The sequence below is a fragment of the Felis catus genome, chromosome B1 (genome assembly GCF_018350175.1).
Source record: "Felis catus isolate Fca126 chromosome B1, F.catus_Fca126_mat1.0, whole genome shotgun sequence".
NCBI classification, from domain to species: Eukaryota; Metazoa; Chordata; class Mammalia; order Carnivora; family Felidae; genus Felis; species Felis catus.
Genome location: NC_058371.1, coordinates 134555908 through 134580164, shown reverse-complemented (window position 1 = coordinate 134580164; position 24257 = coordinate 134555908). Strand labels below are relative to the sequence as shown.

At 35.5% G+C, this 24257-nt stretch overlaps 1 protein-coding gene across 9 annotated transcripts in view; it reads left to right on the top strand.

The window, feature by feature from the left end:
• The window catches only part of ARHGAP24 (Rho GTPase activating protein 24), a 661374-nt gene that overhangs the window by 556755 nt on the left and 80362 nt on the right, over window positions 1-24257 (top strand). The gene's annotated exons all lie outside the window — the stretch shown is intronic.

Below are 24257 nucleotides of genomic sequence, written 5' to 3'. Positions count from 1 at the left end.
GCACCATGCATTCATTTAATTGTTTGTTTATTGGGGAGATTTGGGCTAAAGCTCCTCTCTCCCAAGGTGTCTTGCCCCTTTACTACTTCCTCCTATACAGATGCTCAGAGGCCCAGCAGTGTTTCATGCTTTCAATTGTCCTCTCAGATTCCAATATTGCAATTGTCATTGCTTCCACTCTGAGGATCTCTTTTGAATGCCACTTAAATGCAATGTCTTCTCATTTCTTCTTAAAATTTTTTTAATGTTTATTTTTGAGAGAGAGGGAAAAAGACAGAGTGTGAGCAGGGAAGGGACAGAGAGAGAGGAAGACACAGAATCCAAGCAGCCTACAGTCTCTGAGCTGTCAGCACAGAGACTGGCATAGGGCTTGAAGCCATGAATCATGAGATCATGACCTTAGCCAAAGTTGGGCACTTAACTGACTGAGCCACCCAGGTGCCTCATCATTTCTTGATTCAAATACAGATTGATCTGGATTTCTGCTCAAGATATTATATCTTTTTCATGGCCTAGCATGCCCCAGCAGTAGATGAACACTTTATACCCTGTGAGTGCTGGCTATACTTCGAGCTTCTTTGAACTCTCAAAACCTTTCATAAAGTTTGGTTTAAAAATCTATTTTAGGGGCATCTGGGTGGCTTATTTGGTTATGTGTGACTCTTGGTTTGGGCTCAGGTCATAATCTCATGGTTTGTAGGACTGAGCCCCATGTTGGGCTCTTAGCTGACAGTGCGGGACAGGCGTGGCATTATCTCTCTCTCCGCCCCTCCCCTGATTGCTGTCTCTCTCTCTCTCTCAAAATAAATAAATTTCTAAAAAAAGAAAAAACTCTATTTTAGATTTTGTCCTGTCTTTATTGAAACGCTTTCACCTTTGGCGTTGCCTATTTATCATAGTGAGGACAATACAGGTAAAGGGCAGTGTGCACTATACCACGTGATCTCTTTCCCTTCTTCAAAAATGACCCATTCCCACAGGACAGACGTGGCTCTCTCAGTCTCTCTTCCCACAGGATGAGTTCTTTCTTGAAAGGATGTCAGATGACACATCAAACAAATCTCAGCTCCACCATGCTGTCAGTCTGAATGCTAGTGTGAACATTGACCAGTTTTCAGGCAGAATCACTACCCACTTGAAGTAAATATTAAGTCAAAAAACAAATGTGAGGAAAAGTCACTCTATATATTTCATATGAATAGGGTGGTTTCTTTTATTGTTGCTTGTTGACTTTTTCTGTTTTTAATCTATGCTGTATTGGGAATTTATTTAAGTAATGTATATGTGTACCAGCTTTCCTTCATCAACATAGATTATTGATCATAGTGATAAACGTGACGCCAAGATATTATCAGGTTCAGTCGTCTGTCTACAGGCCAACATTAAAGAATTATATAGTAATATTATTATTCCTACTTTAAAAGAAGAAGTAACTGATTTTATAAGACAAATCAGATAATTTACCAGGATACAAATATCTAAAGAACTGAAGACAGTATTTCACAGGGAATTCAAAAGGATGATTAACCAATGTCAAATGACCCAACTAAAACAATTTAGTGATGAAATTGATATTTTTTTATTCAAGGGCAAACAAACCATGGATTAGGGGAATACATTGCCTACAAGCAGTAGAGATCTCTTCCTAAGGGAAGAGTAAGTTTTACAGAACAATAGAAACCATGCTGGGGAAACAGGGTGTGATTGGCTTGGGGGTCAGGGATTTCCTTATAAGGCTGGCAGTCCTGTTTTCTAGGGTAAGTAAGGTGAGCTAGCTAAAGCTGCCTTGTAGAATTATGAATGGTATCAGATTTCCTCCACAGTGAGGTGTTTCCTGTAAGTGCAGGCTGACTTAAGGTTTAGATTTGTGATGTGGGCTGAGCCACTGGGGAGGCCGCCATTTTGTGGGTCCCTATATATGAATTAACATTATCATCAATATTAACACTAAGGCGCAGCTTTTCCCATCTCTTTTCTCTCTCTCTGGCTCTCATCTGTCTTTTTCATTCCTTTATCTGCCTTGTTCTTTCTCATTCATCTCCCTCATTCTTTATATTTTCTCATCACTATTCTTCCTATATTTTTCTAATTTTCCTGCTTTTTACTTCAACTTGATGAGCAGTCAAATTGATAGGCAGAGCAAGACAAGTGAGGATAGTCTTGTGTATGTGTGTGTATGTTCACTGTGGGTTGAGGTGGGGGTAGAGATGGAGCAGGCATACAACATTTTGCCTCTAAAGCAATTTACCACCCACATTTTTTATGGGAGTAGATTTTTTTGTTTATTGTTGGGGGGAGGGGCTTGTGGGATGAAATGGTTTTGTTGTTTTGTTTTGTTTCATTTTGGGGAAAGGTCACTAAATAAAATTATGTCCAAAAAATGTTAGATTACTACTGTCCTCCTCAAAATATTTTCTTATTAACTATTATTGTGGCTGTTGTATTTGTTTTTTGTTGTTGAGTAAATTATATTATACTCTTGTTTGAAGAACTGTCAGTAGAAAAAAGACATCTCCAGCTCACACTTGGAGAAGGTAGACTCAAGGAGTTTCAGCAATTTCCCAGTGGTACATGACTGCCGCACACAGGGCTATCTGATAAAACTTCCACATGATTTACTTGAATTGACATCAGTATTTTATTCCTTGGCCCTTTACACAGACCACTAGCAGCTCTGTGCCTAAAGGTTCACATACCCTTTTATTAGATATATATTTATATCCACATGGCTGCTCACTCTTCATTGATTAAGGAACAAGACGACTGCCTCAGCCGGCCACTGATGAGATGCCCTTTCTGAGCACAGTTAGTCTAAGATGCGTGTAAAATTTAAAGATGCATTTGGTAAATCATTCAAAAAAAGAATGTCAGGATGTGAATGTGAATAAAAGACTGATGGACTTTCAAAAACATATCAAACCAGGATAGTTGAACAGTAGGCAGAGCTGGGAACTTGTTGGTTCTCTACTTCTCTTAAGAAAATACAAACATCCAGAAAAATGTTAGTTATCCCAATTAAAGTATAGGGATTTAATATGTGCCTGTTTTTTTAATGGCTCAGGGTGTAGCATTAAAAAAAATAATTATGAGACACCTGGGTGAATCAGTAGGTTAAACATCCAACTCTCGATTTCGGTTAGGTTATGATCTCATGGTTCGTGAGTTCAAGCCTCAAATCCAGCTCTGTGCTGACAGTGTGGAGCCTGCTAGGGATTCTCTCCCTCTCCCTGTCTCTCTCTCTCTCTCTGCTTCTCCTGCCTTCTCTCTCTCAAAATAAATTTAAAAAAAATTAATCACTCAACTTTTCTGGGAATTTTTTAAGCACAAGCTTACCGGTAAATGTATTTAATGTTAAAACTCTTTGCTTCATTTTGGGAAACTCAGTTTTGTAAAGAAAAAAAATTTTTTGGGGGGGGGAATTTTTTTCTATACTAGACAGATAGCTTGAAATGCATTTACAGAATGCAAGTAAGAAGAGAACAAAACCGTATTGGTAACCGAAATAGATTTTTAAGTCCCTTGCATATGGGACAAGGTCAGTTAATCAGTAAATGACTTTGTCTGTGTTGCCAGCACTATGCAGTGGGAATTTCAGTTCCTATATTTGCTTTATTCACAGACTTCCAGAGGTCACTATTTCTTGTTTTTACTGTTTATTTGACTATTATGCAGGAGCCGAATCAATAAGGAAAAAGAAGACACAGAAGTAAGTGTCTTGTTTTGTTTTTAAGGTGAAGAAGGACTGTTAAGATGATCCAGTGGTAAAGACATAAGGCAAAAATAATATTATGTGACAAAAAAGTAATAAATTCTGGAGACAAAATAAACTTTGAGATAGTATCTGGTCAACTCCCAGGTGAAACTAAAATTAAACCAAACAGTAAATTAAAAGTGTAGCTTCTTTTCAATGCTGTCCCAAATCCCAAAACATCCCTGAACTTCAGTATTTTCATTTGTAATATATACTATTTAAAAGTAGTCCATATCCATCAAGATGTTATTTTTTTAAGTTTATTTATTTATTTTGAGAGATTGAGAGTGGGAGAGTGCGTGCTCACATGAGAGGAAGAGGGGCAGAGACAGAGGGAGAGAGAGAATCCCAAGCCAGCTCCTCACTGTCAACGTGGAGCCCGATTTGGAACTCGATCTCACAAACCAATGGATCATGACCTGACATGGAATCAAGAGTCAGCTGCTTAACTGGCTGAGCCACTCAGGTGCCCCCATCAAAATGTTATTTTAAAAACAGGATGCATCTCAGATAATAATGATATCCACAGAATAATTAAAATCATAAAAATATGAATATAGTAATGTCTACTATGTTTTACAACATTAAAATGGCTACCATAACCAAGAAACCACAAGAACAAAAAGAATGTGTATATTAAAATGTTTATGCTGTCAACCTGTAGTCTAAAGCAAAATTGGAGTAGTCATAGAAATTATTGAATACAAAACTTAATATGCTTGTCTACAATGCTGTTTCACGATGTCTATCTGCTGATCTATATACTTACAATTTACCTTCCTTTCTGTCAGTATATTTTCTTCTCTGAACTATTCAGAATGGATTCAGCAGCATTGGCTGATCATTTCGAGAGAATTTGGGTAGGAATGGAGTATGCAGCAAGCACAGTTAACATGCATTTACATGCAAAACTAAGTAATGTGCAGAATTTAAATTTGCCTTATCCTGCAGATTATTTCTAATACTTATATGTTCTTCAAACAGAAGAAAGTGTTCCTTGCTTCACAAGGTCATGAGATTCCCCTGGGGCCCAAAAATGCTGAGGCTGGACTTCCAGGCCTGATGCCTTTATATTGAACAAAATCAATCTTCCAAACCCCACTTATGTTTGAACTCCACGCTGTTGATTTTTCTCTTGCAATGGCAGAAAAGGACAACTTCTTCTAGAAAAAAAGACAGATAGTCACAAGATAAATTTGTATAGCATCAACTGCAGCCATCTTTACCACATTTGGACTGTAGATGTTCAATTAATTGGTCCACTTAAAATTTTGGTGAAAGCAGGGAGCTATGAAATAGTACATGTATAATATAGACTTTATTGTATCAATTTAAAACATTTAAGTGTAAATGCCTTTGTTGATTTGGATGTGAAATCAGGTTATTTTCTTTGAGGAGGAGTCAAATGATTGGTGTTCCCCTTATCTTTGCAAGTTGCTCCTATAATTTACCACTTGTAATTTCCAGATTCATTTATACAAAGTACATTTGTAAACTACTGTAATCTCAGAATCCTTCTAGATTGTTATGATTTGTTTTTAAAGCCAACTATATTGAGTTATGTTTTTTGGGTGTATGTATGTGTGTAATCACCATCTGTCACCATATGTTATTACAATCTTACTGACTATAGTCCCTATGCTGTACTGTATATCTCCATGACTTATATATTTTATAACTAGAAGTTTATACCTCTTAATCCTCTTAACTATTTTGCTTATCGTCTCACCCACCTCTCTTCTGGAAGCCACCAGTTTTTTCTCTGTATTTAAAGTCTGTTTATTCATTTGTTTGTTTTATTTTTTAGATCCCATATAATCATGAAATCATATCAATTTGTCTTTCACTATTAGACTTATTTCACTTAGCATAATACCATCTAGGTCCAACCCTGTTGTCACAAATGGTAAAGATCGCGTTCCTTTTTATGACTAATATTCCATTATGTATATATGCATGCCCCATCTTCTTTATGTATTCATTTATTAGTAGACACTAGGTTGTTTCCATATCTTGGCTATTGTAAATAACACTGTGATAAACATAGGAGTCATGTATCTTTTTGAGTTAGCATATACCTTTTTTCTTTGGGTAAATGCCCAAATTTACCTTTTTTCTTAGGGTAAATGCCTTTTTTCTTTGGGTAAATGCCCAGTAGTGGAGTTATTGGGTAATACGGTATTTCCATTTTTAAATTTTGAGGAACCTCCATACTGTTTTCCACAGTGGCTGCACTAATTTAAATTCCCACCAACAGTGCATGAGGGTTTCCTTTTGTCTTCATCCTCACCAATATTTGTTCTTTCTTGTTATTTTGATATTCTACCCATTCTGGCTGGTGTGAGGTGATAGTTAATTGTGGTTTTAATTTTCATTTCTCCAATGATGAGTGATGTTGAGCATCTTTTTGTGTGTCTGTTGGCCATCTGTATGTATTTGGAAAAACGTCTATTCTTGTTCTCTGCCTGTTTTTTAATTAGACTGTTAGTTTGTGTTTTTTTTTGGTGTTGAGTCATGTGAGTTTTTTATGTATTTTGGATATTAGCCTCTTAATGGATGTGTCATTTGAAAATATCTTCTCCCATTCAGGAAGTTGCCTTTTTGGTTTGTTGATGGTTTCCTTTGCTGTGGTAAAGCTTTTGATTTTGATGTAGTCCCAATGGTTTATTTTTCCTTTTCTTTCCCTTGCTTGGGGAGACGTATCCATAAATTGCTAAGGCTGATGTCTAAGAGATTACTGCCTACGTTTTCTTTTAGGATTTCTATGATTTCAAGTTTCACATTTAGGTCTTTAATCCATTTTGAGTTTATTTTTATGTATGGTGTGAGAAAGTGGTCCAGTTTCATGCTTTTGCATGTAGCTGTCCAGTTTTCCCAACATCATTTTTTAAAAGGACTGTCTTTTCCCCCCATTGTATATTTTTGCTTCCTTTGTCACAGAGTATTGACCATATATGTGTGGGTTTATTTCTGGGCCCTCTGTCCTATTCTGTTGATCTATCCATCTATTTTGTGCCAGTACTATACTGTTTTGATTACTATAGCTTTAGAGTATATCTTGAAATCTGGGATTGTGATACTTCCAGCTTTGTTCTTCTTTCTCAAGATTGCTTTAGCTATTCAAGGGTTTTTGTGGTTTTGTACAGATTTTAGGATTATTTGTTCTAGTTCTGTGAAAAATTTCATTGGTATTTTAATAGGGATTTCATTGAATCTGTAAATTGCTTTGGGTAGTGTGGGCATATTAGTTCTTCCAATCTGTGAGCATGTAAATCTTTTCATTTGTTCCATCTTCAGTTTCTTTCATCAGTGTCTCATGGTTTTCAGAGTATAGGCCTTTCACCTCTTTGGTTAAGTTTATTCCTAGGTATTTTATTCTTTTTGATGCATGGGTTTATTTTCTTTATTTCTTTTTTTGCTACTTTGTTATTAGTGTATATAAATACAACAGATTTCTGTATATTAATTTTGTATTCTGCAACTGTACTGAGTTCATTTATCATTCTAGTAGTTTTTGGTGAAGTCTTTAGGGTTTCCTAGATGTAGTGTCATGTCATCTGTAAACATTGACATATAAGATATGATTTTTTAAACCAATAATTGTTGTTGTTTTGTCCATATCTTATTTAATAGTAATTTTATTTTATGTAAATTCTGTATAGCAAAGCATTAAACTACCTTCTTGGAGAAGTATCTGTCTTTGTTCTCAAATCCACATTTGGACACTTAATATTATACACACACAAAATAATATTGAAAATATGAAATGAAGTTCTTTTGACCATTTGTCCATAGGTATTGGGAGGTACTAAATGTTTTCAGATCAACTAAGTTTGGGAAATGCTCGCATACAGCAAGTCCTGCAAATTTCTTGACTGAATGACTTTTAATGGCATTTGTAACAAACATAACTTACACAACTGGGTTTGGCAACAAACACATCTTACCAAGCTGGTGAGAGTAGAATTGAGCAACCATATGAGAAAGAAATTAGACACAAAATTTAGGGTGCTATGAGTAACAATAAACCTGTTTTGCAGAAGGAAATAGAGAACATTGGTTATCCAATGCATTGGTGAGATAAAAAATAGTGAAAAAAACCTTGTAAATTATGTTAAGACTGCAGAACTTCTGTGTCCTATGTTTAGATATATGCTGAGGTATATAGAATTTTCCTTATCCATAAACTTCAGAGTAAGTACTCTAGAATTAGTCTATTTTTTATGGCATACAGCTTATCTCAAGATTCAATCTATCTTCATCTCTCTTTATTGTCCTGTTTTCTTTTTTTTTTTCTCTTTTATTCTTCTCACCATATTTGGCAAAACTTTGTCTATAACTTCATTTATAACTTTCATGAGTAATCCTGCTGGCCTCATAGGGGTCGTTTATCTTCTTGGGAGAAGTCAGGGTAAAGATGTTGCTAATCCCCTATGAAAGTACAGTAGATTTTGCTCCAAAGAGGAACAACGATAGTTCCTACATGACTCTCAACTTTCTACACACAGTATGTTGTGCTGATACAAAAATATGATGATTGAATTACTTAAACACATGTCTCCCTACCAAGTCATCTAAGGAGAGTTTGGTGGTGATATTCAAATGTGTGTATGTTATGGTCTTACTGGTAATGTAAGACTTTTCAGTGTCAACAGATTTGAAACCTTTATATATGTATAATCCAAAATATTAGTATTAGTGAGACTGAGTCCCTCAGATCATTTTCCATAATTAAGGTAAGGAATAAATGTTTTCAGATCATTTAGACTTAGAAAATGCCAGCATATGACAATTTTTTAATATGCTGATGTACATTATGACATTGTGCATCTCTCGGGTGGGGGGGGATATAGTGTTATATACATTTCCCAAGTTTTCTTCATCTTCATCTCTTTTTCCCCCTAGATTACCTATTACATTTTTAGGAACAAGAAAGATTAAAGCATACAAGTAATTGGCTACAGAGAGAGGAATTATGAGTGGAAGTTGGTAGCTGGTAGCACTTTTGTGCTTGGGAAGGAAGAAGGAAAGGTCAGGAATGGGGCAACAATAGTAAAGGGAGACTTTGTGATATTCAGAGTAGTTGAGTTGGAGAAGGCAAAGTAACATGTGGTCTGAAACAAAATTAAGTTGCCTTCCTTGAAATGTGTTCTTGTTAATTATTACCATTACCAGGAGCAAACCCAAGGTTATGTGGACCTTTTCATGTAACTGTCACTTACTTAAAACAATGAAGCCATGAAGAATAGTCTTATTCTCATTTATTGAGAAAATTGAGCGCAGTGACTGTCAGTGTCTTGTCTAGAGACAAGTGACTTGGATGTCAGTCAAGTAGTCAGTATTTATAAACCTCAGTCATCTCATCTGTATAATAGATATTATAAGATATACATTGCAGTGTTATTGTGAGAATTAAATGAAGTGTGTGGAAATGCCAAGCACGTGGCTTGGCATGGGGAGGGTATACAATAACTATTGTTCTTCTCTTTTGTTTGCATTCACAATACACGCTCTCAGTTGGAAACCTGCCCTACATTCTTAAAGGCAAAGTTAACCTGTCACTGTTGATGCATACTTTAACTTGCTGAGTGCAGTCACCTTATTTTCTCTTGAGCAAAAGAAATCTTTTCAGGGCAAATTACTGAACTTCTATGGAGGTCATACTTTCTAATTTATTTTTGGCACTAGAAATATATTGGAAAAACATGGGAAAATAAATGATTTACCAGTCCAAGTTGCACACCAATCAAAGATTTTTTTTTCATGTCACAAAGATCTGCCTTCATTTTAACTTACTGTTACTCCCTCATATTAAAAGCAAAGTATTCAGAAAGTTATGGTGATTTTTTTCTTGTCACGATCCATTATGGAAAACCAAGGAGCAAAAAATATAACTGACAAGAACCTTGGAACCATACAATCCCCTTCCTCATGGTCCAATTAGCTATCATATAGTAGACTAGGTACAGTGGATGTAGTAGACATAATAGAACATTTGATAGGTAAGCAGATTTTTACACAGTGTTTTAGAATCCTAAACATAATAGCATGTTGAAAACTTGACTAGGATCAAGAACATTTGTTAGGGAATAGTTTGCCTTCTTGAGAGATGCATTTTATTTACTCAGCAAGGAACTTGAGAACATATCTGGGAAAGTAATTAAGCCAAATAACTTACTGGTTGCTTTAACAACTTTCATGTAGTACTGCTCTTTCAAGAACGTTCAGCTTGCAGCTAATTTGTTTGCCAAACGAGAAGTAAATATTTATTTTAGCCTTACTAACCAGAGGAGATGGTTCATTCTGTTGATAATCTATTTACCAAACTATAAATGCCATTTGGGTTATATTGACTGAACCCTATTCTTCAGGACCTTTTTAATATGTAACACTTCTGTTGTTGTGGAGACTCCCGAAGATATTTAAAATCTCCGTAAACTCAGTGCACAGGGTTAACTATTGAAACCTACTGTCTGTCTCATTTCGAGATTATGGTATCTTCTTTCCCAGGAAGCTTTGTTTCCAAATGGTCACAGTGAGTGGATCTAGTGCCTTCACACTTCTACATTCTGATGTAGGTTGATACAACACCATAGTTCTGTGTCTCAAATAACCTGCCAGCTTTGACTGTCCTTTCATTTTTAAGGTTGGCTGAGAGAAGAAAATAAAACCTCCATGCTCTGGCAATCATGGTCTGGTAATCATAGGTTGTCTTTTATTTGTAACCTTTTCCCCTCGGGCTGGGTCACAAACCTGTTTTTAAAAAGTCCATCAGTACTGTCTAAAACAGAATGCAAACAAACCCAATCAAATGTGACCAGAGTTTTGAAATTGTTGAAAACTTAAATTTTTCTAGTTGAACTGATCTGGGCTTTGATGAGGAGCTTAACTGTCTTATCCTGTATCCCAGTTTGTTTGTTTTCTCCAGTAAACAGGTTATTTTCATGAATGCTTTAAGAATAATCAACTGAGGATGTAATTGAGATTTTATTGAAAATATATCTCCTTCTGATTTATTGAAAAGATCAAAAACATTGTGTTTCATTTTTTTCTTACATAAGAAAAAATGCACTTTTTTGTGCACTTTTATACTCCATGTGAGAAAGGGGAGCGAGGTCAAATTTTTTTTCTAATTAACTGAACACTTTGGTCTTTGGTCAAAGCATCTAAAATCTAAAAATCTTCTGATATATGCTGCAACTGTGGCAATGCTAGGAGCACTGGTGTGTATTAGATTTGATTTTACTGCCCCTAAGCTATTGCAATTTAAAATGGGCTTTTAGAAACCACAAGAGACTCTTAACTGCGGAGAACAAACTGAGGGTTGATGGAGGGAGGGAGGTTGGAAATGGGCTAGATGGGTGATGGGCATTAAGGAGAACACTTGTGATGAGCACTGAGTGTTGTATGCAAGTGATGAATCACTGAATTCTATTTCTGAAGCCAACATCGCACTGTATGTTAACTAACTAAAATTAAAAAAAAAACATCCTGAACAACAACAACAAAAAAATCAGGCTTTTAATTTTTTTTATTACAAATCTTCTAGTTTGTTCGCCTCAAGATTCTTCTTTTGTATAGCAGTCACATTTTGGTGTATTCTTTCCAAAAGTAGTGATATCAGATGGCTTATTTCAGTAAATATTAGTTATACAAAATTTACCACATAAAGAGATATGCTTGAAAATTTCCACTGTTGATAATGTGAAGAAGCTAATGCAATGTACAACTTCAAGGCTTAAAAATGCTTAGTTTGGAGCATTCTTTAAAACACACAAATACACAAACTATGGGGCAAACTAGGGTGTTTAAAACATCAAAATTACTTTAGGAACTTCTTTAAAATTATGAATTTCTGGGCACCTGGGTGGCTCAGTTGGTTGAGTGTCCAACTCTTGGTTTAGGCTAAAGTCATGATCTCACAGTTTCGTGAGTTCGAGCCCTGCGTCGAGCTTTGTGCTGGCAGTGTGGAGCCTGCTTGAGATTCTCTCTCTCTCTCTCTCTCTCTCTCTCTCTCTCTCTCTCTCTCTCAGTCTCTCTCCCTGTCTCTACCCCTCCCCCACTCACGCTGTCTCTGTCTCTCTCAAAATAAATAAACTTCAAAATATATATATGAATTTCTAGGCTGTGTCCCCAGCGATTCTGATTCACTTGATCTGAATATGGCCCAGGCAACCCCAATTGTTTAAAACACTCTCCAGATTTTATGTGTGCTCCAAACATCAGTACAATATAGTGACTGACATTAAGAAGCAAAGGTATATTCCATAAAATGTAAATCCCTTGAGATAATTTGCAAAGAAAAGTTTCCATAATCAAGTGTGTAAGGAATCCTTTGCATATTATCTTTTCCTGGAGTTTTCTAGAGCATTTCTAACTTTTTAAGACTCAGAAGTCCGGAAGAGAAGAAATCCTGTTTAACTGGACTTAACCTATGCTTTCTCCAATGTAATTGATCCTGGATGATATTTTCATCACATTATCTTTTACTAGACCATAAAACCTATTCTCTCCAGAATGTCTTTGAGAAATTCTACTAAATAAAATTTGACAAGGTCCAAATTGTTATTTACATCAGTACTGCTTTTAAATGCAATATCATTATGACAGCTTTGAGAATGTGCAACTTTCAAGGGCATTGAGAATTTTTTTTTCTTTTTTGAGACCTATAAATGGAATGTTTTGATTACCTAATATGGCATCTAAAAATGAAATACTAAAGAGTCACATTATTTTTGTATGATTTATGTTCTTATTGCATGAAAGGATTAGGAAGAAATCAATCAATCAATCAATCAATCAAGGAAAATGATTTCAGTGTTTTAGGTGATAATTCCCTGAAAGGAATAATAGATCTCTCTGAAGTAAACTACTAAAAGTTCTCTTATTACCGTATTATTAGTATCTGCTGAACTGAAGTTTGTAAGCAAATGCACTGTGCTGGTGAGTGATCTTTTCACATCACAAGACTTTTAAAAATGGATTGGTAAAAAAAAAAAAAAAAAGGAACTATAAATGCTTAGTTGTTATCTTTAGTTGTAGAAACAGACCTAAAATTATACTCAGGAGGGACAGAGACTTTGTGAAAATGAGTTACTTGGTTTTTTTTTTTCTTTTTAATTTAATGTAATATCCTCAAAGAGGTTTGGATTATATTTAATTTACATTTTTCTTCCATAGGAAAAATATTAGAGACATTCTGGGTCTAAAGATAGAGATTCAGTCACAATTCTAAGGAAGGAGTCATTTCCATAGCACTGGAAAATATTATCAAAAAAGGAAGGCAAAGAATCACTAGTTTTACCTTCCAGAAAGGAGGAAAAAGGAACGCAGTTTGTTAGCTAGCATGTTTTCAGGTCTTATGGGCTAGTCTCAAAACTAGATACTTTATGAGCATGATTTCATTTGGGTAAAAGAAATTTTCTTCAAATTCTTTTATACTTATAGAAAAAATTATCTGTTGCTTGGAGTGATTTAAAAAACAAAGTTGTAATAATGGAATTTTACATACTATGTCTATATTCACACTTCTCACTCTCTCTCCATTTTTCTTCCTTTGTCTGTCCCATCCTCTCTTGTTCTAATTCTTTCTTCCCTTTTAGAAATTACCTCTGTGCTCTTCACTCACTGAAATTCCCTGAAAATGTGAACAGATAAATGGAGAGCCAGGCTTCCATGTGTTCTGTGTGGAGAGAAGATCCCCTTGCATTTGGTTTCCTTTGAACATTGGTCTTCTTCCTGAGCTTATGTTGTGCACGAGCGCATTGTTGCCCCTTGTTCCTAAATACACACAAAGAGCATTTTATGCTAAATTATAATGATAGCAGGACTGTCAGTATCCCCCTCATAAGTAGTGAAGTAAAACAAAATAAAACTTAATATTCCTGGTTTCATGTATGTAGATGATCTGAAATTGTGTACATGGATTACTTTTCACATTTGATTCACCTTGGTTGGCTTCATAATGCTGTCACCTGGGTGCCAATTAGTACACTGGACATCTGCCAGGAAGGAGCTGAAATGAGGTCATCGGCTTATTTCATCTTGGCACCAAGGTCACTGCTAAGCTGTATTTAACCTGGTGCTAGAGAGTAAAGACATTATTTAGTCCAGGAGCTGTTTTATATGCAGGAGGCTTATAATAAAGAGAGATATACAGGCTTGCTTTTTTTTTCATTTTTCTTACAAAAGAAAGATAGTGAAAGCCTACCACAAATATTTCAGAATTATGGCAACCGCTACTAGCATATAAAGTACACATTATAGATTTGTCCAGCATAGTAAAACACATTATTCATATAAGGAAGTTGCTTATATCATTCTGTGTTGCATCTCATAGTTGGGTAAATAGTGACAACCATGTCATCTGGAAGGCAGGGAGTGTGCTTACTTAGAAGAAATGGGGGTTTGGAAAGAACATACTAGTTGGGGGTCGACAATATTCCCACTAACGGGCAGGATCTTTATTTTGATGTTTTTCTCATTATGAATTTTTATATTAATTTGTCTTTTTAAATATGTTATTAAAATAGCATTTATCTCAATTAGTGATTATTTTGGTGCTCCTTAAATTTTGAACCATTCTAATCTTGGTGCTACAAACTAACATGAGCTGAAGGCTCAGAAGATCTGTAGAAGATTATAATGTCATAAAAATCACCATACTGACCCTATATTTTACCATAAATAAAACAACTCCAAGTTGCATCATTACTAACATTGGAGATTTTTGAGTGCTTAATATAGAGTATTAAAATTATAAGCATCATTAGAAGTCAATAATAGATTGATTCATAGCCATTTCATAAAGGGAGGGATAAGGGAGATGTGGTTGAACTACATAAAATTCGTGATCTATATTTAAACAGGAGCCCATATCCAAAGCAGATTTCCCTCACTCTATTCCTTCAAGAATCAGGGAGATATTTTTATTATTTTTATTTTAAATAAGAAGAAAGTTAAAGTTCTGATGGGGGGTACATATTGGTAAAAATGGAGATTGACTATGCATGCAGGAACTTACTTTTTTCATCTTCATTATAGAAGCAAAATGAACAGAAAATTAAATCTGATATGCAAGAAATCTTGCTTGCTCAGACACTTGCTATGAAATAAAGATTGAGCCTTGACCAAGCTCTGAGCTCCTATATTGGATTTTCAAAATCTTTGAAAAAGATTTTCAAATTTTCTCCTCCGTAGTTGTTAATATATTCCTAGAATAAATATATTTCTATGTTCTAAGAAAATGGAAAAGCCCCCCCAGTGGCCAACTTATCATTTGGTATTCCTATAGCTGCCGACATAAAAATCGACAGCCACACACATCTAGTTTATTTTATTTAAAATTTTACATACATTTAAATGTTCAATATGTTTTCCTCTCCCGAATCACTTTATGAAACCCAAGTAGACATATCCAGATGAATTCTATTAAAAGAAATATTATTTTGATGTTTACCAAGGATCCTACACTTTATACTCTTTTTGAGACTGATTTCCTGGATACTTTCAACATTATATATTTTCTCTCTTCTATAAGCTCATGTACAAACGAATTCCTATCTGATTCAGAATTACCAGTAAAGGTGTGCCTGTGTGTGGGCATGTGTATGTATTAAGTGTATGTGTGTGTTTGTACATATGTATGTGTGTGTATATGTTTCTGTATGTGTAAGCATTGCATTTACCCACTTTCCCCACCTTTTATTGGAATTAGGAATTGCAGGTGCATATACTTGTTAATGTCCACTCTGAGGTGGCACACCACTTATGAATAAGAATTATGAGTTAATCACCTTTGCATCGATGGCTCTTAACTAGTTTTGTGTTGCCACGTAGTGCTGCTCAAGATGAACTCATCCAACAAGTGATGCCTTGTTTCTACTATCTTTATCTTGGGGATCTTCTAATAATAGAGCAGTTATTTTCAGTGAACCTAGAAAAGGAAAAGCTAAGAAAGGCTCAGGGAAGTGAAACAAAAGAGAATGCTCTTGTAGGGGTTGAGGAGCTTCTTAGAGCTTAGATGCAGGCTGGCAGAAGTCCAGAGCGCATGGGAACCATAATAAATAAATGATACCTTTTATTCTCTGCATCATAAATGACTGCACCTGACTGTTCAGCTCATGCTTCCTTTATAATTTTCTTCATTTCATGCCTTATATCCTTAATAAGATTAAAACGCCCTGGTGGAGAGATCATATCATAAATTCTTTTTGTACTTCTCACAGTGCCTTTGCAGTCTTGAAAGTATATAAAATTTAAGTAGGTGTGGCATTAAACTAACTGAAAGTTTATTATGTTTTTCCTTTGCACTGAAGTAACTACATATCTAGGCTTTTAGAAATGAGGAGAATGTTGTGATTTGAAGGGTTCAAAGTGAATCAGTTATCTACTCTTAACTGTATTAATCAGAGTCCCAACTGAAAAAGGTGACACACTCAAATTAGGATAATTTGAAGAAAGTTTCTGTACAAAGGTGTTACTTACAAAAATGTGGGTGGGGTTTTTGGGGATTACAAACAACAGTGAAATAACTTGGGCTTTATAATAGTGAAGGAGCTGTCCCAGTCTGAGGTCTAAGGGACAATGGCAAAGAGGTGGTAGTAGAACTTAGAAAAAAGAGTACCATGTAGAAAAGTTTGTAGTGACTTTTGGTCAAAATACAGAACCAACTCAAGGCAATCCCAGAGTTATGAAGTCAAGGAAATAAATACCTTGATCTTACACTTCTTCCTCTCTCCTATCTCCTGCCATGACTGCCTATTGGCCAAACCCAAAGGGAAGCTCTAGGTTGGAAACCCTCTATGGTATCATCCATACAAGTTAGTGTTCCCATGCAGGAAGCTGGATGGAAAAGTGCAGAGAGTGTATTTGAAGGGGCACATGAATTATATCTGGCACATTATCTCTTATTAGAAACTGTCCGATCCTTGAAATTTTATACTACTAAAAGGATTATTTTCTTTTTTTTTTTTTTCAACATTTACTTATTTTTGGAACAGAGAGAGACAGAGCATGAACGGGGGAGGGTCAGAGAGAGGGAGACACAGAATCGGAAACAGGCTCCAGGCTCTGAGCCATCAGCCCAGAGCCCGACGCGGGGCTCGAACTCATGGACTGCGAGATCGTGACCTGGCTGAAGTCGGACGCTTAACCGACTGCGCCACCCAGGCGCCCCTATTTTCTTTTTAAAAAATATAATAAATATATAGGTGAATGCACTAAGTCACAGGCCTATATGATGCCACCCCACTTTAATTGCAAAATAATGTTGCATATGCTATATCAGAGATACATACAGGATACAGTGGAAGTCAGGAAGGAGGAAACAACTTTATTTGTAGAGACAGCAAGACTTCTGATTTGGGTAAGATCTTTAAAGATCTCATTAAAGAAAGGAAGAAGGAAATGTTATGCAGAGAGTACAGGGTGAGTCATAAAAAGCATAGCATGACTCTGAAAAAAACAAGAGTAATAGAAAAGGAAAATTGGCCTTTGGAGTCAAACTGAACCCTGTTTGCTGCCATTTATTAGCTATGTGTACTGAGAAATGAACAAAACCTCTCTGATGCTTTATTGTATCACCTCTGAAACAGGCACAATAATTCCTACGTCATAGGTTACTTGCACTGATGAAATAATATATTAAAAGAACCAATAATTATGTGCAGGTCCTAGGAGCACTCTCATTAGAGTCAGAGACCATCAGTCCAAATAATTACCTGGGCTATAAAGTAATGGCTTGTTATTAGGCTGAAAAACTCTAGATTAAAAAGACAAGCAAACAAATCAACAAAATAACTTTCCAGTTTGGAGTTACATGATAACTTATGTCTTGGGTGTAGATCACCTACAGCAGTAAGTAATCCTATTAGTTCCCTTTTATGGTTGTTCTCTGCTGGTATCTAATATTGGTACCAAATAACTTCCCCTGTCTTGACTCACTTGTTACTTTGTAAATGTTGTAAAACCAAAAGTCTACCCTACATGAATTTCAATATATTTTAGGTCTAGCTTATGTGCATATTAAAGAGCAGTAAGTAATGACTTTGAATGAATGGAGTCATATAATTCTTCAATTTCTATTCATGTATTCAAGAAATATCTTTTAACTATTATAGTTAGTTCAGTCTTGCTTTCTTCAGATTTTCTGAATACGGTGAGGTTTTTTCTATTATCTAAATTATCACGTTTGCTAACTTTGAGGTGTTTATGAACTGTAAAGCCAGTAAGTAACTGGCTTTATATGTTTTCTTCTTCTTTTTCTATATTGGTGTATATGAAGGTACATGTATGTGCCAATCCACTTACTTTATGCCCTTCCCTCCACCTCCCCGCCCCTCACAGAAAAGATCCAGAAAGATAGCATATAGTAATTGCCTCTTTGGCAGCTTTCTTACATTACATTTGAAAAAAAAATATTCCGTTATTTCCCATTGAGTGTTTTTTAGGAATCTTGCCTTTAGTTTATCAATATATGTCAATCAGTTTCCCAATCTGTACTCAGAGCTTAGCCAGATTTAGGTTGGCAATTATATATGAATTGGACTACCTGTCCCCAAGCAGCAATTGGTTATTGATTTCTAATACTACTGCATACACCTGCAGGTATTCATTAAATGTTAATTAATGATAGTATGCTAAGTGGAATTGATTTGCAGATTCTGGCTGATTACTCTTCTATTTAAAATTATGAGATGCACAGCATTAACCTGTCAGTAGATAGGATCAAATTTTAATTTATTGCATGTGTCTAGAAAATTGTAGAACTTTAAGAATTCAAAGAAGTATATATTTGTAGTAGATATGAAAGATACTACATAATAAAAAAGTGAATAGAATGTAAGACATCTAACAGCTTTTTCTAGCTTTCTCTTGCCTTTGTTTTTCCTTGATTTAAAAAAGTTTTCATTTGGATTCAGTTATGTAAAATTCATGTAAAAGCTAGGTAACTTTTTTTTAATTTTTAGCATATGTTTTTAAGTGGATAATAAATTAAAACTTTGAACTGCTTATTGTTGCCCTAAGTGATCTTATACTTTTCTTTCCTAAGGACAATTGCCTTTTTTTTTTTTTTTTTTGACGTTTTGGTAGTAGTTGCACATTAATTTGAGAGGTGAGAAGGAAGTGTTTTCAGTTTTATAATGTTTCTCTTAAGATGCTTCTCATTTGTTATAAGCAATTTTCTTTCTTTTTTTTAAATTTTTAATGTTTATTTTTGAGAGAGAGAGAGAGAGAGAGAGAGAGAGAGAGAGAGAGAGAGAGATACGGAGTGTCAGCAGGGAAGGGACAGAGAGACACAGAATCCGAAGCAGGCTCCAGGCTCGGAGCTGTCAGCACAGAGCCTCACGTGGGGCTCAAACTCACGAGCCTTGAGATCATGACGCCAGCCCCCAGCCGAAGTTGGTCGCTTAACCAACTGAGCTATCCAGGTGCCCCTGTTACAAGTAATTTTCAAACATAAGACTCCATATTTTTTTTCAAGTGCCTGCAAATGGCTAGTGGGGGTCATAATTTTAAGGGATAATTTCAGATTTTCATTCATTTGTTTACTTAATATTATCCAGTATCATAAAATTAACGTTTTAAAACATCCAAGAAAACCCCACTATAATAATGCTGATATAATTAGCCCGATTGACTCATTTGGAGTAAAAAGAAAAGAGTATTTTAGTAAAATGAATTTGATATATTTCTGACATCAAAATTAATTTATGTCCATTAAGGTTGTTGGTTTTTGTTTTTTGTTTTGTTTTTAATTATCTAAGTGGAGCTTTATATGTAAGGCAACACTCCTCAATACTACTTGTATTTAAATTAATACTCCATTAATTAAAGAAATTAAAGAAATAGAACCTAGAGTTTTCTAAGCCTTAAACTGTAGTTCCAATAATATTAATAATAATCAATATTTATATTAATTAATAGTTATTAATATTAATGTTTTATTAATAATATTATTTATTATTATTATTATCCTTCAACCTATATCTGGAGTTAGGGGTCTCATCTAATTGTCCCATTCTAATTCCTAATAATTCCAAGACCCTACAGAAGGAATAAAGGCCAGGGGTGCCTGGGTAGCTCAGTCAGTTAAGAATCCAAGTCTTGATTTCAGCTCAGGTCATGATCTCATGGTTAGTGGGATTGAGATCAGCATCAGGCTCTTTGCTGACAGTGCAGAGCCTGCTTGGGATTCTCTCTCTCCCTCTTTGCCTCCCTCCCACTAGCTCCTGCACGTAGGCTCTCTCTCTCAAAATAAATAAATGAATACACAGATAAATAAGTCAATATTAAAAAAAAAAGAATAAGGGCCACACAGTCACATGTTGTTCCATTTTGTGATCACAAAATAACGTTTAGTTGTTTTTGGTTAAAGCTCTATTAACTTCTGAATTTGACAAATTAGATTTCCCTAAATATTTAAACATGTTCATGCACTAATTAAGATCCTTGAGCCATTTTATTTGTTTATTTCCTAAAATTTTATTTGAGTATAGGTGCCACACAGTGTTAGTTTCAGGTGTACAACATAGTGATTCGCCTTGTCTATATGTTATGCTATGTTCATCGTAAGTGCAGCTGCTGCTTGTCACCATGTGCTGTTACAATTATGTTCACAGTATTTATTATGCTGTGCCTTTTATCCCTGTTACTTATTCTTTCCATAATGGGAAGCCTGTACCTCCCACTCGTCTTCATCCATTTTGCCCATTCCCCCAACCCTTTCCCTCTGGTGATCATCAGTTCATTCTTTGTGTTTATAGGTCTGATTCTGCTTTCTTGTTTATTCATATATTTTGTTTTTTAGATTTTACTCATTAGTGAAATCATATAGTATTTGTCTTTCTTGATCTGACTTACTTCACTTGGCATTATACCTTCTAGGTTTATCCATGTTGTTGCATACCTGAGCTGTTTTAAACCATAATAATATATTTAATTCTCCTAAGTACTACTGCCAGCCTCCAAGGGAAACATAGAGATCTGCCAAAATCTTCCCAAGCATGTATTGAGTACTTACCAACCTATTATGTCCAAACACTTAGATTTCATAAATATTTTTCTTTTAAAAATTCAAAAAATCACTTGTGTTACTTGCATTCTGCACATACTCTATTTGGTTTTAAAATACTCTTCACCAACTGATTGCTTTTGAAGCAATACAATATGCTCCTTTCATAATATTTTTCCTATCTGACTCATTAACCCTAATTGTATGGTTATTATACTGATGATATTGAAAATTGATGGACTAACCCATCAGAAGTGGCAAAATTTTTGAGTTTCAGAAAATTTGGAAGGAAATTTTGATTTTTTTTTAATGTTTAACGTACATGTAAGACTGAATTAGGAAATCTTGACTACAAAAAGTCATGTTTTAAGACATAGATCAAATAGGGGCACTTGGGTGGCTCAGTTGGTTAAGTGTCTGACTTGATTTTGGTTCAGGTCATGATCTCACTTGAGTTTGAGCTGCACATCAGGTTTTGCACTGACATTGGGATTGTTTTTCTTGAGATTCTTTCTCTCCCCCTCTCTACACCTCCCCCACTCAAGCTATCTCTCTCAAAATAAATAAATAAACTTTAAAAAATAGATCAAATAATCTATAATCAGCATTAGTGCAGTTATGTTTGTGTATTCATGTGTGTTTATTTTAAAAGAAATCATCCTAAAATGTACTCATCCCATCACCAATATGAGAATTAGAGTCTGCTTAGCCTTTCTGATAGTGTTAATCATTCTAAACTAGTATTACAAGGGTTTTGGATTAAGAAGCAGATAAGGAGTAGTATTCTTTACAGGAACTTCTATGTCCATAGTCAATTTGGGAACAACATGTGACTTTCTGGCCCCTGTTCTTTTTGTAGGGTCTTGGAATCATTTGTAGTTAGAATGGGATAATGAAGTGAGACCCCCAACTCCAGACATAGGTTAAAGAACTAACAGAGTGTACATAGAGACTCTTAAACATTTATTGAGAAAACAGCTAACACTTCAGGAAATCATAGAGTTAGTTTGTAATATGTTTATATCAAGCAAGTTAGGAAAATATTCACAAGTATCCTTACTAAAGGAAGTGACAATTGTTCTGAAACTATAATGTTCTTAGTGTTGGATTTTTGGCACATTATACAAATGTGTTCTCTGTGAAGCTAGCTAGAAGGCTGGGTTCAAATTCCAGACCCCTAAGGTGTGTTTTACACACCCTTGCAGACATACACCCTAGAGCTGATGAAACACAGCAAACCCAAACATTAACTGTGGGAGACAAAGTACTGGACAGTTAAGCTGTTCTGACTGCAAAGTTAATTTTAGTGGTTTAAGAGAACAAAATTCAAATTCAAATCAAAATCGGAGCTTTTCTTAATTTTACACCATTACAATGATTACTATTTGTCATTTGTTTAGTGGAGTAACTTAATTTTTTCAAGTTTATTTATTTATTTTGAGAGAGAGAGAGAGAGAAACAGCACGAGCAGGGGAGAGGCAGAGAGAGGAAGAGAGAATCTGAAAGTGCAGAACCCAAAGAGGGGCTCAATCCTATGTACCATGAGATCATGACCTGAGCCAAAATTGAGTCAGATGCTTGACCAACTAAGCCACCCAGGTGCCCCTGGAGCAACTTAATTTTGAGCTATCTATCATAGCATTTTATCTTAAAGTATCGGTTCTTTTGTATATACCAAAACCCATTCTATAAAACTGCCTTGTAATATTAAATAATTATCATCTGTGGCAATTAAAACTAATATTGTGTGAAGGAAAATGTCTCAAGTAAGTGAAATCTCCTATTGAGCATATACCAAACACTACACTCAAGTAAAGGTAGTAAAATTTAACTTTAAAAAATGATTTATGAACTTAACCCCATTCCTTCCTATGTTGCCTGTAGGCAGAGCTGTGTAGAAACAACTGCTTAATGCAAGTTCCTTTTCTTTCGATGATTCTCTTCTAGATGTTTCAAATACTTTTAAAGTAACAAACTTTGGGGAGAAATCAATTATGTTAACTGTCAACATGTATTGAAGATTCTGAGGGGAGTGAGAGAATTAGAGTATGACTTTAAAGAAATATGGAGGCATCTATAAGCCTCCTCTCTCCCACCTCATTAGCTTTTCCCTCTCCAGTGAATAATGCCCATAAGCATATAACATTCTGTACTATTTCCCCAGCTAAATCCCCTTGGCCCCACAACTCGCCTACACAGCCACTCACTACCCCCACTTCTGTGCCCCTATATACACTACAATGCCTAGAGAAGTAGTTTATACTGGGTGTTTCTGTTTTCTCTCTTCCATAATCTTACAAACACATTCCCACGATGATTATATTTGTGCTTGTCTGATCAATCCTCCAAGGACACCGATAATCTCCATGTTGCCTAATCCAGTGTTCTCTGTGTTTCCTATACTAGTGGTCTATGCTCTCTCAGTCATCATTTTATCTAACCTCTCAGCAGCTCTTGACTCACCAGACCACTTTCTCCACTCAGACTTTCTGGTTTCTCTTCTGACCTTACTAGATGTACCTTCTCAATCTACTTTGCTAATTCCTCTTCCTTTTCTCAACCTTTAAACATTGCAGCTCACTTGAACTGCATTTTCTCTATTCTAGAGGCAGTATTCCTTAGGTACATCATCCAGTCCCATATTTTTTAGACTACTGCCACATGGATGACTTCCAAATCTGCATTTCAGTCTGGACCTCACCTCTGGATTGTAGACTTTGTTTTACTCCCTGCTGTATCCTCAGAACCTAGAGTAGTGACAGCCACAATACAGGTGCTCAATGAATATGTGTTGGGCAAAATAATCAATGCTCTGCTTTACTTCTCAGGGATATTGTAAAAACCAAATGAATCAAGGGATATAAAAGTAACTTGCAGGGGTGCCTGAGTGACTCAGTCGGTTGAGCGTCCGACTCTTGATTTCAGCTCAGGTCATGATCTCATGGTTCATGGGATCAATCCCCAGATCAGGCTTTGCGCTGACAGCTTGAAGCCTGCTTGGGATTCTCTTTCTACACCACCCCCCCCCCCCCCGCCCGCCGCCTCTACCCCTGCTCATGCTATCTAAATAAATAAATAAATAAATAAATAAATAAATAAATAAATAAATAAACAAACATTAAAAAAAAATAATCTTGCAGATTTCTATTATTCCAAAACAATAAAAAGAGGGAGATACAAGAGAATTTTCAAAATGGATTTCATCATTCTAATCTAGATCTTCAAAAGTGGCATGTCTTCTCAAATTCAGTGTCCTTTTCACTCTTCAAACTCTGGGCATCAGGAAAAGAGGTGTAACTAATCTGTATTCAGATACAAAAAGAAGCGCTCTAATGTTTGGCCAGATAAAAGTATGCCGTCTCTAATGTATGAGGCCCACAAATTTACTAGACTCAGTAATCCCAACTTGAGTGATATGTCCTTGCAAGCTAGTTGCAAAGTGTTAATTATTTACAATGAAAATAAGCGATTAGATAAGTTATATGACCCATA